The 16,172-nt window shown below is 49.5% G+C and overlaps 1 long non-coding RNA gene across 1 annotated transcript; it reads left to right on the forward strand.

Moving 5' to 3' along the window:
• The first annotated feature begins 1,339 nt into the window (after positions 1–1,339).
• LOC144104313 (uncharacterized) lies at positions 1,340–14,734 on the forward strand. The gene is made up of 3 exons (XR_013308496.1): positions 1,340–1,457; positions 1,785–1,909; positions 14,520–14,734. It is a non-coding gene; the product is annotated as an uncharacterized LOC144104313 (long non-coding RNA).
• The last annotated feature ends 1,438 nt before the right edge of the window (positions 14,735–16,172 follow it).

A 16,172-nucleotide genomic window follows, 5' to 3' on the forward strand; every position in this document is an offset into this window, starting at 1 on the left:
AGACTATGTAGTAAATCTCTACCTTAGGTTGTCGAGTTGAGTCTCTCTGCGCGATCAAGACAGCCGCGGCGTGTTCATCGTGTGAATTGTAGATACCCAGACTCTCCAGACGCTCTGTGCCAGTGCAGTCAGGGAGGCCCAGTGCAGCTTTGTAGACAGTGCGTATGAGTACGTTAGGCTGTTCTGCATCACATCTGAGCCAAAGCTGTTATGAGTGTCGATACACTCCTGGCCGTGTGTTTGAGTTTGCTTAGTGTTGACGATACGCTCCTGCACTTTTTGTAATGGCTTCCATTGATCTCAATATTGAGGATGGAGCAGCGCGTCTGCTGGGTGTTTTAGGTCTAATGTGTATAAATTTTGATGTTACCGGTGCGCATCTCATGCCTGCCATCCTCGCGTGTGGATAAATTGTGTTGATCGCTCTTTGTAGAGTGTTCTCTGTGTCCGTAGTACCCCTTGGTCGCCCAAAGGGTGAGGTCAAGCCTTTGCTTTGGACAGTATTTCGTCCTTTCAAATTGCTTCATCATGAACTAATAACGCGCGCAACCTGTACATAATTATTATTGTGTATACTGTTTTTGTCTAGACTACCTCTCCCCCACCCTCTCCAGTTCCCTCACTTCTTTCATTTCATTTCTTCGATCTGCCTGCTATCTTTTCTTTTCGCTGCCCCAGGTCAGGTGCTTCAGTGTCGATGGAAGATGCCAGGGCTAGCAAAAGATCTGTTTGCTTTAATATTATTATCATTTTAATAACCACTTCTAGGAATGATGGCCCCGCAGCCATTTTTATTCTTTCTATCCTTAATCGTTTCTCTTGCCATGTGGTTAGCTGTCGACCGAGATGTGAGACAGTTACAGCGTCCATATCTTTCCTCAAAAAAAAATTTTCGCAGCCTTACTGATCCGGACTACCCGGGATCGAACCCGAGCGCGGGGCAGTGTTTCAATGGAGGGGAAACCCAAAGGCGCCCGTTTGCAGTGCGATGTCAGTGCACGTTAAAGATCCCAGTTGGTTTTAATTATTCGATAACCCTCTACTATGCCACCACTTTTTCTTTTTCTTCTTTCACTCCCACCTTTCTCAATGAAGAAAGGAAGATGACGAAGCGCCACCGCGTGCCAAGCGTCTGCGCTTGAGAGAAAAAAACACGCTGACAGAAGACTGACGTGATCAAGAGATGTCGCTACTTAGTATTCGAGACTTGATTAGGGTGTCTCCAGGAGCCAGGTGCGGATTTCTGAAGAGGTTTGACGTCGCGCTTTCATGGCAACGCTCAGTTCCGGTGAAGGCGCCCTATCAGCTCCAGCTGGACTGCCTCCTCCTGTGCGCTAAACGACCGCGTTCCGTCGTCCCTGGCTTCCATGAGGACCCGTCATGTGCGGCGTCTATGCAGGGCGGCCCAGGTGCAGCCGCGAGGATATTACAGCGCTATCAAAGGCGTGTATGTCAAGGTAGGAACTCTCACCAGAGGCACACGTGTATAAATATTTATACGTTAATTCGAATGAAAACGCAAATTATTGCATGCGTGTTTAGCAAAGGCAACGTGAGCTGGGGCTTCATCCATGCTCTTGAGTTGGAGTCATCCGCTTCTTCCTTTTATATATGAAACACAGCAACGCATGCTGTTACCAGTACTTCGTGTGCTGATCTTAGCTGCTTTAAAACACAGTCATTAATGCTGGAGAGTCGCTGCCGCCAGATTAGGTTTCGAGTCTCATGTAGCCTCTGAAAAAAGCACGTCGTTTCCCACCCTGTCCGCTTATGCTTTCATGCAGAATCTGCAATGAGGGGCAACCGTAATGCCTGCCGCGTTACATGCAACAACGAGAATGGCCGCGCCAAGAATTAATCGGAAAAATGTGCAACCGACTCAGCTGCTCCGGCGGCACGACATTCGATGGTGAGAGGCTATCTTCCTTTTCCTGCGTATCAAACCTAGAGCACTGCTATCCACTAGAAACGCGAGCACGATTGACAGTCTTTCAGTTATAAACACCGATATGGTTAGCGAACTTAGGTCTAGATTCGCAAGCATTTAATTATCGTGCCTATTCACGGCAATAAACCAACTCTTTACACCTTTCCTCGTCAGCGTTGCGTTCTCGGCTCGTAACCTGCATTTGAGCATTATCTGTAATTAGTGAAGCTTCTAGTAAACTCCTGGCCGATTTTATTAGTTGTCACGGTGTGGCTGTTTAAACACTCACCATTAATTTAGGTTGTGAGATTTCCGGCGTATTACGTAACAGACACCACCCCAGTATTACCCCATGAATATGCAGTGCGTCTGCCCGAGAGGAAAAGAGAATGAAATTAAGATGTTGAACGTTACACAGTCGAGGAAGAAGCTTTGATTCGTCTGATTACGCAGCATCTAGTGAGGAAGCACGAGCTGCGCGAATTCAGTAAGAGGCGCACATAGCTTTCAAAATGTTCAAAATACTGTGATAAAGGAAGTCTTCGGAACTCAGAATTCGGTCAATAAGATTAACCGCGTCTTCAGAAGACGTCAATAACGAAGGTGCCATGAAAATATTGTGCTCTCTGAGCATCACAGCAATCCAGTTCACGTAACCCTCAAGAATTTTGAATTTTTTTGCAGTCTCCAGGTAAGAAAATGTTCGCATGGTCGAACATATAATTCAGGACTAAACATACTTACTTCCAATCTATCCTTTGCACGATGCGCGCTTCTGCCCTTGAAGTCATTTAGTTGCCTCGCTTAGTTAATTTTGTTCATAAGCACCGCATCCTAGACGCAACTCTTCCATGTTTGGTAGCAGTACAAGACACATGTAACGCACGCAGCTAATCTCATGTAAACCTAAAAAAGTGATACAATAATGACTATCAGATAATAGCAGTTATTAATTACGGACAGAAAGGAACGAGACGGAATGCTCTAAGCGGAGCGTGGGGACACATTATATTTTATATGTATGCAAATTATATTTTCTTTGTTCCCAATTGCGACAATGGCCTGATAGTGAACGATGGCAGAGCTTAGATGTTATCAGAATCAAGCTTGATTTGGGTGCCAACAGTGTCGACGCAATATGACAACACTGACAACGCCGGCCTCTGGTCGCACAAAGTTCCTCGTACAGCAATCGCCATATTGTGGGCCTTGCAATATGTAGCCTTGCGTGAGGCTTTCTTTACACTTGATGTCGATGTCATTTGTTCGTGGTTCTCTGCGCCGGAACTAAAACTGTCGTATTCACATGGTTGCACGTACAACGGCGGCGCTGCTTCGGAGTTTAAGGCCACGCGTAAAGCGCTGTTATTGCCACTGGTGACAATGTCCTGCCCCGACGAGAGGTGAAATGTGAGGGATTATTTCTAGCGCTAAGGCACTATTGGGCTCATAACTTGTAAAATGCTGGTGCGTGCTGAAGCCCCTGAAGTTTGTCAGATGATGCGAGAAATAGCGAGAAATAACGAAGATTTTGAATGAGGGTGAGCCTGACCAACCTCCAGAGATAAAGAAATATTGCCACGACGAGGCTTCGAATCCTTGGTGGCGCGAACACATCAGCTTGCTCACCACTGGACGAGAGTGATATATGCTATCGCCGCTGGTGATCACGCCTCCTGCTAAAGTGCAATACGCTCTCGTGCTGTACATTCATTAACATGCAGGAAATTAACTGCGCAGAAAATCGTTCTGCAAATTTTTGCACTGACAATGCGAGATTAAAGCGCGGTCCTGGAAACTTAAAGCGGCAAACCACCATTGCGCGAATTGAGCCTCAAACGCTTAGATAGCTTGGATGCAGGTTTACAGGAACTATCAAATATCTACTGCTCTTCGCAGTGCTGTTCACGCTATTAGAGGGTAAAGAGAACAATTTATTATTGTAGATGTCGGGCACATGGCCTTAACGCATACGAACGTATGCGTGTTTGTATGTGTGTGCTTGCCGCTAAGCGGCAAAGGAGTACACACACCCTCCCGCTCCCCCGAACAGCTGTTCGGGGGCATCGTGGGTGTGTGTGTACGCGCGGGCCATTAGGCGCGCCCAAGGAACGGCCGCGTGCACTGCATGAGGTGGCAGCAGTTGGCGCCGGGTACGCGGTTGACGGCCGGGGCGAGATGCTGGCCCCTGCGAAATACGCCGGAGAAGAGCAAGGTCTGCGCCTCGGAGCGGCGGCACCTCTGTTAGGGCCGTCGGATTCCGGGAAACAGTGAAGATGCCTTCACAAGGAGCCGACCGAAGGGAGCAGCGGGGAAGCAAGGACGAGAGAGAGAGAGAGCTGGAAAGGAGGACCCGAAAGAGAGGAGAGACGACTGAAAAGAACGGGACAGACGGGTGTTGGATGCCGACACGAGAGGCCGCATCCTGGTGGCAGCAAAGTTGGCTCAAATTTGTAAATAACGTAAATAAATTCTCTTGTATTTTTCATTCTGGGGTGGTCCGGCTTCGTCGGGAGGAGTGTGGAAGAGTTAGCAAGAAAATGCCTGACTGGAGATATATCGGAATATATGGAACAAAAAGTGTTATTTTCTTTACAAACGCAAAAACATTCGAGGAATATTCAAGGTTTTTATGCATCCACTAGAGGGTAGATGTCAGAAGGAGGCTGACTAAGAGACACACACCTCAGGTAGCACATGGCCATATACGCATCACGAAACCACATTGAGAGAATAACAAAATATAACATAAGATATTAGTCAGCAAGAAGTATGTGAACGAAGCTATCTCCCATCAGGTAGGATACACAGCTGAACAAAAGAAAATACTCCCGAAAGCAGTGCACCTTATTTAAAATGTACAAAAGCGAACTTCCAGCCCCAAACTTTAGAGAGTCAAAAGTAGCAGATATCTAAATTGTGATGCTAAACAGAAAGAAAGCGGCATACTGTGTGCAAGGCACTCACCTTTCACCAAATCTCGCTTCAAAAAACACTAAGCGGCACTGTTTACAACTTTGCACTCGGTTAAAATCGAAAAAGGGCAAACAACTTCAAGTGTAAAGCCCAGAACACGATTTTGAAGGCAACATTTTCGGGAGAAAATTCGGGCATCATGTCATTACACTGCAGTACACTGTGCTGCGAGATACTCACTGGTACTCGATGACTCTGGAAACGCATCCTGAACAGCTAAAAAGGTAACTGTTAAATTTAGAAGCGTCCCAGGTTACACCTGGAGGTTCACGTTTTGAAAGCAATGCTATGTAACTGCTAGGAGCGAAGGAAATGCAAGTCCTGGCATCGGAGCCACCGTTTTACAGGCAAAACATTTCGGTCGCATCGCTTTATTGCCTCGTGCGTTTTTTCTCGGGTTGCCAGGTTATGTATGTTGCCGCCCAATAAAGCCTAGTAGTTTTTTTTATATGCTAATACTCTCCTTTCCGTGTGCTTTAGCGCGGGGTTAATGGCCCAAAATTATCCAGTTTTGCACAAAGCGCATGTAAATTAGCTTTAAATTTTCCTAGTAAATCTCCCCAGCGAATCTAGTAGTGCGTACGAGGAGCAGAAACTCAGTACTGGTAAAGACAGTTGGATAGAAAGCGATGATAGTTCTGTTGTTAAGCGCTATCTCTCGCCAGCGGCGAAAATGGGAATCATTACGCACATTGAAAAGCTGTAGTAAATGTAAATCTAGGGAGATTTTTCATGACCTGAATGCTGAAAAGACTAGTTTTAGATTAAAGATAATATGCCAGTTGCCCCGCAAAAAGCAACATTTCGCTACTGATTTAAGGAGATAAGTGCGGCTGTTGTAACGAAATAGTGAGGCGAAAGTTTTGCCACGACGTTACGCCGCAGGGCACGCATGGCTCCTGACAGCCCCTTCTGCTGAAAGCTGGCACTAGTGGTGGGCCTCGGGCAATTGCTACCTCAGCTTGCGAGCCAGGACACAAAGAAATGGCGCCAGCTGGGTGCCGTCCTGCTGGCCCATCTGGAGGACCCACTCAGCCTTGTCGACAGCAGCGAGATGGGTGCTGTAGTTGACGAGCTGCTCGCTTGGCTCAACAGCAGCAAGTCGAAGGTGGCACAGAATTATTCCGGAGCATTCAATCCAGGCTTCGGTAGGGACTTACGGTCACAAGTAGTCCGGGAGGCCTGCATCACTATTGCTTGCTTATCACAGCAGTTCGGCAAAAAGCTCGACCACTTCTCAGAAGCAGTACTTCCAGCGCTAATAAACCTAATCCTCATTAGTGCCTGGATAATTATAAACATCCGGCATTGTCACAGTACGGTTTAATATAAAGCAAACTCACGTGAGTCGACTGATACCTGTGATCACAATGAACTTGTATTCAAAGTCTAAAGAGAGTTGTGCATTGGGCTTCTCGATCAGCTTTTGCACACAAGGCCCACGCATACTTTGGAAAGGCAGATTGTGTAACGGGAAAAGAAGAAGAGGCCCTGCCGCCGCCGAAGAGGCACGAAGACAAGGGCGTGAGCGCGTGTTCGAACGAACGAGCAAAAGGACGACGGTGGACGGCGGTCGAAAAAAAATGAAATGAAAATTGGTTTCTTGGAAAAAGAAATGGCGCAGTATCTCTCTCACATATCGTCGGACACCTGAGCAGCGCCGTGAGAGAAGGGGTAAATGAGACAGTGAAAGGAAGAAGGGAAGAAAGAGGAGCCGTTATGAAGGGCTCCAGAAGAATTCCGACTACTTGGGGTTCTTTAACCTGTACGGACATAGCACAACACACAGGCGCCTTAGCGTTTCGCCTCCATTGAAACGTGGCCGCCGCGGTCGGGTTCGAACCCGTGACCTCCGGATCAGTAGCCGAGCGCCCTAACCACTGAGCTAACACGGCTGGTCTCGTTGTTCTGTTGTGCGGTTTGGCGCCGAAGAAGCGGGTTTCACTGTTCTTCGGGTGCCGACCCACACCGTAACATATTTGGTGGCAGCAGTGAGACATGCCGCTAACCCACTCCTAGGGCCAAGCACCCGGCGTGGTGGACGACGGCGTCCACCACCAGCCGTTGACGCCGAGGGCGCAGCGGCCTGCGCCGCTGTGCCTAGACGCTCGGAGGGGTTTGGTCGTCCCCAGCACCTGGACGCCGGTTGTGACTGCCTCCTGGTTCTAGTCTTTCAGCGGCTGGATGCTTGGGAGACCGAGCTGGCTGCCCATGCTGGGTAGCTGGCAGCTCTCCGGAGCAAAGCCTGTCTCCTAGTGGACCCTGACCTGAGCGCATTACAAGCGGCGTTTCTAGCATCGCCGCTGTCGCCGTCTCCAACGCTGCCATCGTTGGGCCTTGGGTCGCAGCCGCCCATGGTCTGCTCTGTGCGGGAGCGTCCTCGCCGCAGTACCTACCGGGGGATCTGGATTTGCCCAAATTCGATGGCAGCGTCTCGTGGGTTGCCTAGTGCATCCAGCTCGACGACATGGCGGCGGCGAGAGGCTGGGGCAAGCGCACGAAGGCCAAGATTCTCGTTGCCAAAAGAAGGGGCATTGCGACGGAGCTGCTGCGGTATGTGTCTCGTGACCATATAGGCAGCTACCCTGTTCTGGCTGGCCTCCTGGCTGACCACTAGAGTGCCTCAAGTCTTCCGTCAAGAGCCCGTGGAGACGTACTAGGACCAGGCCGCAGCAATTGAGCGGCTGTTTGTGTAGTCGCTTCTTGGGGCGCCTCGGGATGCAGTGGCCCTGATCGGCACCTATGCGTTTGTGGACGCCATAGTGGCGCTTAACTCTTTCTAAATGACTGAACCGAAGCTGTGCTGACTGAGACTGCACTGGGGGTGTAGTTTGCCGGGACATTTGGGGAAAGAGCGCGTGAGACGCGGAGGGCACGACCATTGCCCTTCGTTGGGTATAAAAGCGCCTCCAGAACCCGTATTGTCAGACTTGCTAACACGCTCTCCTTCACGTATTACAAACTAGGTCGTTGTATGCTTTTTAACGCCGTGTTCCAGCCTAAAGTCAGGCTGTCACTCCTAAATATATCGCAACAGAAGTAAGCTATGCAGCAATACCAAACATGTACAAGGAGGAGAAGTAAATGTATTATATACAAAGTAAAATTCCTTGATTCAGAAAATTATGGGAGTGGGCTACAGACAGCTCGTCTAGAGCAGCCACCACTGCCAGTTGCGGTTGAGATTGGTCTCAAAAGTGACCTAGAAATCGGCGGTTGGGTGGGGGTTTGGAAAATTTGGGCCAATTCCATTAGGAATAACAGGTATTTGGATAATAGATTGAGTAGAAGATGTTCCTGAATTACAGATTTGGATAGAAGCCTGCTTTAGCACGTCACCTTGTGGGTTCAGAAAAAATATGAAGTGATCACTACAGTTGATGCGCCGAAGTGGTCACCGAATTCTGCTGTCGAACGAGATTCAATCGCAACAATGAGCATTCAACTTTAAATTTGTGTATTCATTTATATCAATGTTTTTTAATTGACTGGAATTAGTTGCAGAGTAGCTGCCAATATTTACCTTCAGGGCGGGTTCCGAGCTTTGCAACTTGTTACAACTTGGCTCCAAGCAATGAATAACGCCGGTTTTGGTCATAATTGCTCTCCTAATGTCAGCGCTTTAAAGTTCTGCTCTCCGCTTCAATATTATCTATTCTCTACCTTACGCTGCACTCCGGTCTCTCCATCTCGCGCCTTGTACCCCGACCTGAAGCCGACCATGGAGGCCACATTTCTATCGAGGAGAAACGCAAACGTGTCCGTGAGCGGTGCAATGTCAACACACGTTAAAGTTCCACAGGTGTTCGGTTTCCGGTGCCCACCAATACGGCCCAAACCCCAAGGCGGACGTCAGCGGTGATGCCGGGCCATCCAAAGCAGGAAGTGATGAGGCGCTGAGCTGGACAAACACCGGGTTGGCTCGAGTCGTGTAGCTTGTAAAAAAACTTGACGGCGGTGCGAGGACGGTCCAAACTGACGGGCTCCGCCGTTTGACATCTCGCAGACGATCGCACCCGAGAAGAACGGTAGTGGCATTCAAGAAAACGACAGAAATGTGGGCGTCGCACGCAAGTTGTTATGGTGTGCTTCTGCGACTACCTTGAAGTGCACAGCACCAGCAGAATGCGCATCGACACATGATAGTGCATCGGGAGCCGCATTTACGGGTCCATCGATGTACCGGAGGTCAGCCGTGAATTCGGAGGCAAAATGCAGGCGCCGAATGTGCCAGGGAGTTTCGGTGCTGTGGATGCAACGTTAGGCGAATGTCAGCGGCTTGTTATTAGTAAGCGTGTGGAACGCGATACCTTGGAGAAGAAAAGAAACGGAGTAGGCACCACACATTCTGCTGGATGTGTTGCAGAACGACACAAAATTCATGAGAGGAGGCGTCAGTTAGCTTCATGGGCTTGTCGGTTACGGGGTGCACAAGGAGGGTGGCGTCGGCCAGGGCATTCTTGGCGTCTTGGAAGGCAGCGTATGCTTTAAGTGCCCAGTCCAAGGAAGCAAATGAGGCCTTTGAAGACATTAGCATGTCGGTCATTGGAAGAATAATGCGGGTTATATCATGCAGGAAGCGACGGTGAAAATTCAGGAGCCCGAGAAATTCATGGAGCTTGCGAAGCGATGTTGGGAGCGGAATATCGCGCAAGGCTTGAAGTTTTTTGTCTAGTGGCTGGAGTCCCTCATGGGTGACAAGGTGCCCGATATATTCGGCGGTGGCAACACCAAAGACACATTTTCCTCTGTTGATGGAATAGCCATGCTCCTGTAGTCTTGAAATCAGCTACCGCAGATGATCAGCATGCTGCTCGGATAAAGAACTGGCTACGAGCGGATCATCAATATATGTGACAACAAAGTGGAGGCCACGGGAGACTTCATTTGTGAAGCATTGAAAAGTTTAGCCGGCATTTCGTAAACCAAAAGGCATGCGGACGTACTCGAAAAGGCCGAAAGGGTTGGTGATAGCAGTCGGTATGTCCGCTAGTTCAAATGAATTTTGATGATATGCTTTGACTAGGTCAATCTTGCTAAAGATGGTACTTCCAGCAAGAGGTCCCGCAAAGTCGGGAATGTGGGTAAGCGGGTCGCGGTCAGAGACCGTGTGGGCGTTCAACGCACGGTTGTCTCCACGAGGGCGTCAGTCTCCAGGGCGAGGCTTGGACACCAGGTGCAGTGCAGATGACAATCTGGCTGACGAAGGGCAGATTTTTCTTAACTGCAGCATGTGGGCAAATTGCCTGGGATCTGTGGGAAGGCGGTCTACAGCAAGGCGTCGTGTCTTACAGGACACAAGAGGTCCCGTGGTGACGATGTGGTGTGTCAGAGTGTGTCGCCATGGGAATTCGAGGTTGCTGGGTTGGGTAAGTTCCGGAAATTGATAGAACATCGAGACAAACAGAAAGGTTTGATAATAGAGAGCTGCTTGCAGTGAGACCGACACAGGAGAGACGATAATTTATAAGTACAAGCTAGTATTACTGTCCACAAACTGACGGCAGCGTGTTCCCGTTCAAACCGTAGTGGGCAAGAAAGTCCGCACCTAGTGTGGCGAAGCGCACGTCGGCGGCGATAAATATCCACCGAAATGTACGGTGCATGCCCAAGTCAAGGGTGAGCTAACGTTGGCCACAAGTCGAGATTGTGGATGTAATCACAGTCTGAAAGGCGCAGCCCTCAGGGCAACGTTGTCGGTCGAGGCGGGAGGCAGGAATGACACTGACATCGGCACCTGTGTCCAGTAAAAAAGCGATGTCCTGCGCTCCTGTCGGTGACGTATAAGAGGCGGCTTGCCGTGTCTGTTGAGTCACGTGCGCCATTATTGACTCGCTGGCGTGTTTCCCGGCCAGCGAAAGTGCTGCAGACATTTAACAGCGCTGTCTCCAAACTTGGTGTGATACCAGTAGTAGCTATCCGAGCTGGGTCTTAAGCGGGGACAGAATCGTGAGCGTGAGCCATTACGACCTGGTAGAGAGTTGCGATGCGTGGAAGTCTGCATTGCTGCCAAGGAGTCCATCAGACGGTCAATTTTCTCTTCGTGCCGAAAGTACCGGGCCTCGAGGTTAGATGTCAGTATAGCGGAAGACACCGCGGAACTTGTGCTGGAGTAGTCGTTAACGCGGTCCGCGAGTTCTGCCAGTTTGTCCAGAGGCAAATCGTCTGCAGCTGCCAACACTACGATAAGTGTCTGAAGCAAGCATTACAGTACTAGCTCACGCAGGAGTGGGTTCTCCGCGTTGCCGAGCAGGTGTCGCATCTGATGTAATAGCTGCGAAGATAGGCCATTGCAAGGTTCGTCAGCGATAAAGGGGCTGTGGAAGGGGATCGCTTCAAAGATGCGGTGTGCCTAGGAGGCTAAAGGACGCCATTTCACAAATATTCTTCAAAAAAGAATTTTTTAGATGAGTTTTATTGAATCTGAGTTATATGTAGCCAAAATGTGAATTTCCGCGTTTTCTTGCCTTCCCTCTCCTGTCGTTTTTTTTGCACGCTTAATTGTCGGCGCTGTCCCGCCGGCCCCTCGCACTCGCCGCCTCCGCCGGCAGCCGACACGCATGAATAAATGCTAGCAGTCCGTTGCTGATGTAACGAGCGCTGCATGACATAACAAGCGCGGATGCGCACCAAACGAGCTCGGATTTGGGCCAAAGTCCAGCACCGCTGGTGCCCGCTAGGCGCGGAAGCAGGATATCTAAATATTGTATTTATAAATAATCGATTCCCTTTTGAGGCGTTGTATGCGGCATGAATGCTCGTTAACCTGCACTCTACATAATGCGAGCATTTTATAGCCAACCTCAAACACCCTTTTCATGGACGCTTTAAGGAGTTGCTACAGGGGTCTTCTCTCTGACAATGTTTTGCGCATCAGCACCGTGGCCTTGAAATGGTCGTTCGGCGTGGCCGGCTGACGTGGCTCTCATGACGTCGTCGAATTCATGACCCACCCCTGAGGAAATTGCTGAGACGACGTGGAGGTTCATGACGCGTTGCGATTGGATGCATCGCAGACCGAAGAGGGCTTAGACCTGCGTAAACTTCACTGCGGGGTTCTTCGGCCAAAATGGCGGCAGCCGCACCTGCACGTTTGAAATGTCTTCCATTACTTTGCTGGCGGCTGGAGCATCGGCTGTGAAAGTTGACTGAGGTTCTGGAGCCGACGTTCATTTCTGGACGCTGCCGCGTTCGTTTCGTCTTCCATCGCGTATTTTCAACGTCCGAGTCACTAAGTTATAGGGGCGCGAGATGCGTCACTATAGACACACGCGGGAGAGAATCGAGAGCGAAACGTTACGGCCGCTGCAGAGGAGACAAGACGCGGTGACACTGATCCTTTTTTTTGCGTGCCTACCGCGCTGAGGAGGCCGGCGATAAAGCATAAATATCCGGCGGCTACAGAGAGTAGAGAATCGCGGAGCACCAGAGTCTGATCCTCTAAATTGTAATTGAATTAAGCCTGTTCTGCTTTTAGCGGAGCAGGCTGGTGTTCTGCATAACTTGAGGGCAGCAGGAAGCTAACAATTGTATTTTTCAGAAAAATAGGCCAGTGAAGGCTGTTTTTGTTCCCGAGAAATCCTGCTCATGACCAGAATGGCTTATCCACTCTGGCACCGCGTCAAGTCTAAAGATGCCATATCCTTCATAATGTTCGCCGTGCTCGGCGCAAGAATATGTGAAGTTCCAAATGGTAATTCGTAATGACCACGCGTGTGGGACTGTCTCATGAGCGTGAGCTTTATATCATTGGTAGTCGAATCATTACACAGGCATAAGCTGGACAGTTGCCTCTCAGCGCTGCCTGTACGGGTCGCCATAATTGGGGGTTACCACTAATACCACCAGTGTCGTAATGATCGAGAGTAAAAGGCCATCACAGGTAGACATCAAATGATAAGTTTTATCGATGGCCTTGCATTTGTAGCGGTTGTCTCCCAGAGGCAAACCGCCCAGCAATAACAGTGAAATTTCGTACGGTCGGCGAACAGTCGCTACGAGGTTCATTGCACACTCGGAGACAAAGTATAAACGGAGGATTGAGCGTAAGGTGTTTTGTAAATGGTAATTATTATGCAATTGTGGTGGCGCGACCGCTTTGCTCAAGGAAAATTTTCGCATTGGATAATTTTTAGCAAAAGCTATTAATGCCCCGTTTCCGGTTGCCACGCCGTCGGCATAATTGAGATTCTTAAGTTTGAAGGCAGCACAGGCTGGTAGGGGTGAGGAAATAATGGGAATGCGCAGCCCTATAACTCTCTCCTTAATTAGGGACCATTGTCGACGCCGTACAGCGGCACAGAAGTGCCAGTAGGAAAAGGGCGAGGAGGGCAACGAGAACTGTGGCGCGCTCCCCGCTGGTTCATCTGAACGCTGTCTCCTCCTGCGGCAGTCTTGAAAGATAGCATGTGTTGCATTAACGCCACCCTCGTCGGAATTACTATATTATTATTTATAAAAATTTCCGTGTCATACTGCGGCTTGACCGCGGTATCGACCCTCGACTTTATAGATGGATGAGCGGCAGTGCGTGACGCACATAGCCTCTATACTTTTCATGCCTGGTCATCGGAGCCTAGATCAATAGATGCCAACCGTCAACATTTTGATGATGATTATAATTTATTGACTGGATCCTTTGTATCGGGTGGGCATCAATTCGGCGCCCCTGCCATAAACAAAACACTAAACTATAAAAGGTACGCTAAACACAAGACTATTCTCTACGAAAAACTCAGAAGTTTCTACTGCTTGTGCATATAACCCCACAACTAGGAGAACCTACTTTCGCCGCCTGCGCAAAGTGGGCTCTGTTGGCGACACGCGCGCTATGCCAGGAAGGTCGTCCGGCGTGCGAAAATTGAACACCCTTCATCTGGGAGCGATGTTTTGAGGCTTAAGCACCGCATCACGGCATGTTAAATCGTCTCGGCTTCGCCGCCACACAGCCGACACAGTGCGCCCGCGATCGTCTCGTCGCACGGGTGACGGTCGTCAAGGCTGTGAGCGCCCAGAAGCGGCAAAAGTACGTGTGCTGCAATAAATGAGGCACTCGCCACGAAGAGGAGCTTGCATTGGAAAGCACCTGAAACCTCGTTTATTGCCTGAGTCATCGCAGCACCTTTAGTTCTGCCGCTGGCCGTGATGAGGCGTTCGCTTCGCAGACAAACAAACGGCTCGCGGCAGAGAGATTCAAGTACGCGCGAGCAAGCACTACGCGTCGATGGGCGCGTAGTGAATACCACTCCTGATCTCCTCACACTTCGCCCGGAAGTAGCCCAGGTAGGTTTGATTTTGGTTGAATCACCGCTTTTCAGTAGATTCCCAGGGATGGAAAATATTGGAGGCTATATGCATCAGCATTTCGCACTGTTGTCGTTGTGTCTGAAGTTCAGCGCCACAAATTTAAGCACCCAGCAAATTTATTTGAACGCGAACGGTAAGTGTATCTTACAAATCTCCATGCTCATACGGTTCCACTAGGCTTTGTGGTCTAATAATCTAAGGTGCAAGGTAGGCTCCTTGCAAAACAACGTTCACAAACATGCATTACAACACTGCGCTCTTCTGAGGAGATACCATAGCGAGGAGCCGAAACCGTTCTTCTCAATTACAGCATGTCTTTCGATGCACTCCGGTCGGCAAAATAAGACAAGAAATCATCGTTGTGGTCACTGGGGAAATGGCTGGCCAACAACGCCTGAGCTCGACGACCGCAGCTCGACGATCAGGGGCCACCTGGAAGAACACAGCTCCCGGAAGTAGGCGTGCACGCTCCTTTCACCGCAGGCGGTGACCGGATGACGAACGATGGTAGGAGAACGTTCAAGGCTGAGGGAGATGCTACTTCCTTGGTGCCAAGGAGATTAACCGGACCAGGTGGAAATGTCCTGGGAATAGAAAAAAAGTGTGGCTACAACTCTTGCAGAAAAAGTGGCTCGTCATGGTCTGCCTGCAAAACTGCGGATGTGTGCAGGAGCAAATCGAAATTGTTGTGTTTTTTCCCAACAACAACAACAACACTGGAACGAATATCTCGGGTCATTCTTCTTTTCCGTCTTCCACGTGTCCTTGGTGGCTCGTAAGTGAAGAGCGATGCTCACAGCTGGAAGTCGAAGGCGCAGTTTTATGTGCGTACTTGTACCATGACCGGACACCACTTGTCTTCTTTCGGGCATTATGGTTTGGTTTGTGGTCCCTGGGGAATTAACGTCCGAAAGCAACTCGCGCTATGAGGGACGTCGTAGTGAAGGGCTCCAGAAATTTCGACCACCACGTGCTGTTTAACACGCTCTGAGATCGCCCAGTAGACAGGCCTCTAGCATTCCGCCTCCATCGCAATGCGACCGACACGGTCGGGATCTAACCCGCGACTTCCGGATCAGCTGCTGAGAAGCATAACCAATGAGCCACCGCGCGAGCTGTCGGACATGATGAAGAGTGCGACGGCAAGATATTGGGCTTAACCAGACTTTCAGCACATCCGCCTTATATGACTAGATCTGAAAAGAAAATTTTTAGTTCAGAGTGGTGTTCCACAGGCTCATGCGAGTTTGATGCATAACTCTGTTTCGACTGTTCCACTTGTTGCGTAACCGAGACTGCGGAGAGCAGTGTTGTGTCCAGTTCGCGCGTACGAAAAGAAAAGTTGGCAGCTACTTTGAAGCGATTACGGCAGCGCACTCTCCTCAAACTTAATGTTAGGTGCTTGGCCGTAGACTTGGAAAGCAGTCTGGTAAATACGGATGTTTTGACGTCTTTTAAGCGACACTGGCCTCGATTCACGGTTGTGGTGCCATCAAAGGTGCGCGTGCGCATTCACTCTCATCTCTATTCCCACCACATCGTCATCCTTCACGTACTCTTCCATCCCCTCTTGCCCTTCCCCAGTGCAAAGTAGCAGGTCAGACATTTCATTTTCCGGGCGACCTCTTTGGCCTTGTTATTATTAATCTTATCTCTCTCTTGTTATGTATGTATACGGTCAGAGAATACTTCTTTAGGCTCTCTTATCTCATCGCGTGAAATAAAGTAAGGTTTGGGAAGGTACCTAGGTTATATATATAAGGGGATGGCTTCGAGCTAGTTGGATCGCTGGTTGTCATCCCAGTTTCAAAGATCAACTTTTTGGGCAGGTCGGCGGACTTTTTATTAGGCGGCGGTGCTCAAAGTATTCCGAATAGACCGCTCTGAAAGACTTGTACACGGCTCCATTTTGCCATCTCCGGGGGATGTTTTACCTTGCGCAACAAATCCGCGAGCTTAGATT

This window comes from Amblyomma americanum, chromosome 1 (genome assembly GCF_052857255.1).
Source record: "Amblyomma americanum isolate KBUSLIRL-KWMA chromosome 1, ASM5285725v1, whole genome shotgun sequence".
NCBI classification, from domain to species: Eukaryota; Metazoa; Arthropoda; class Arachnida; order Ixodida; family Ixodidae; genus Amblyomma; species Amblyomma americanum.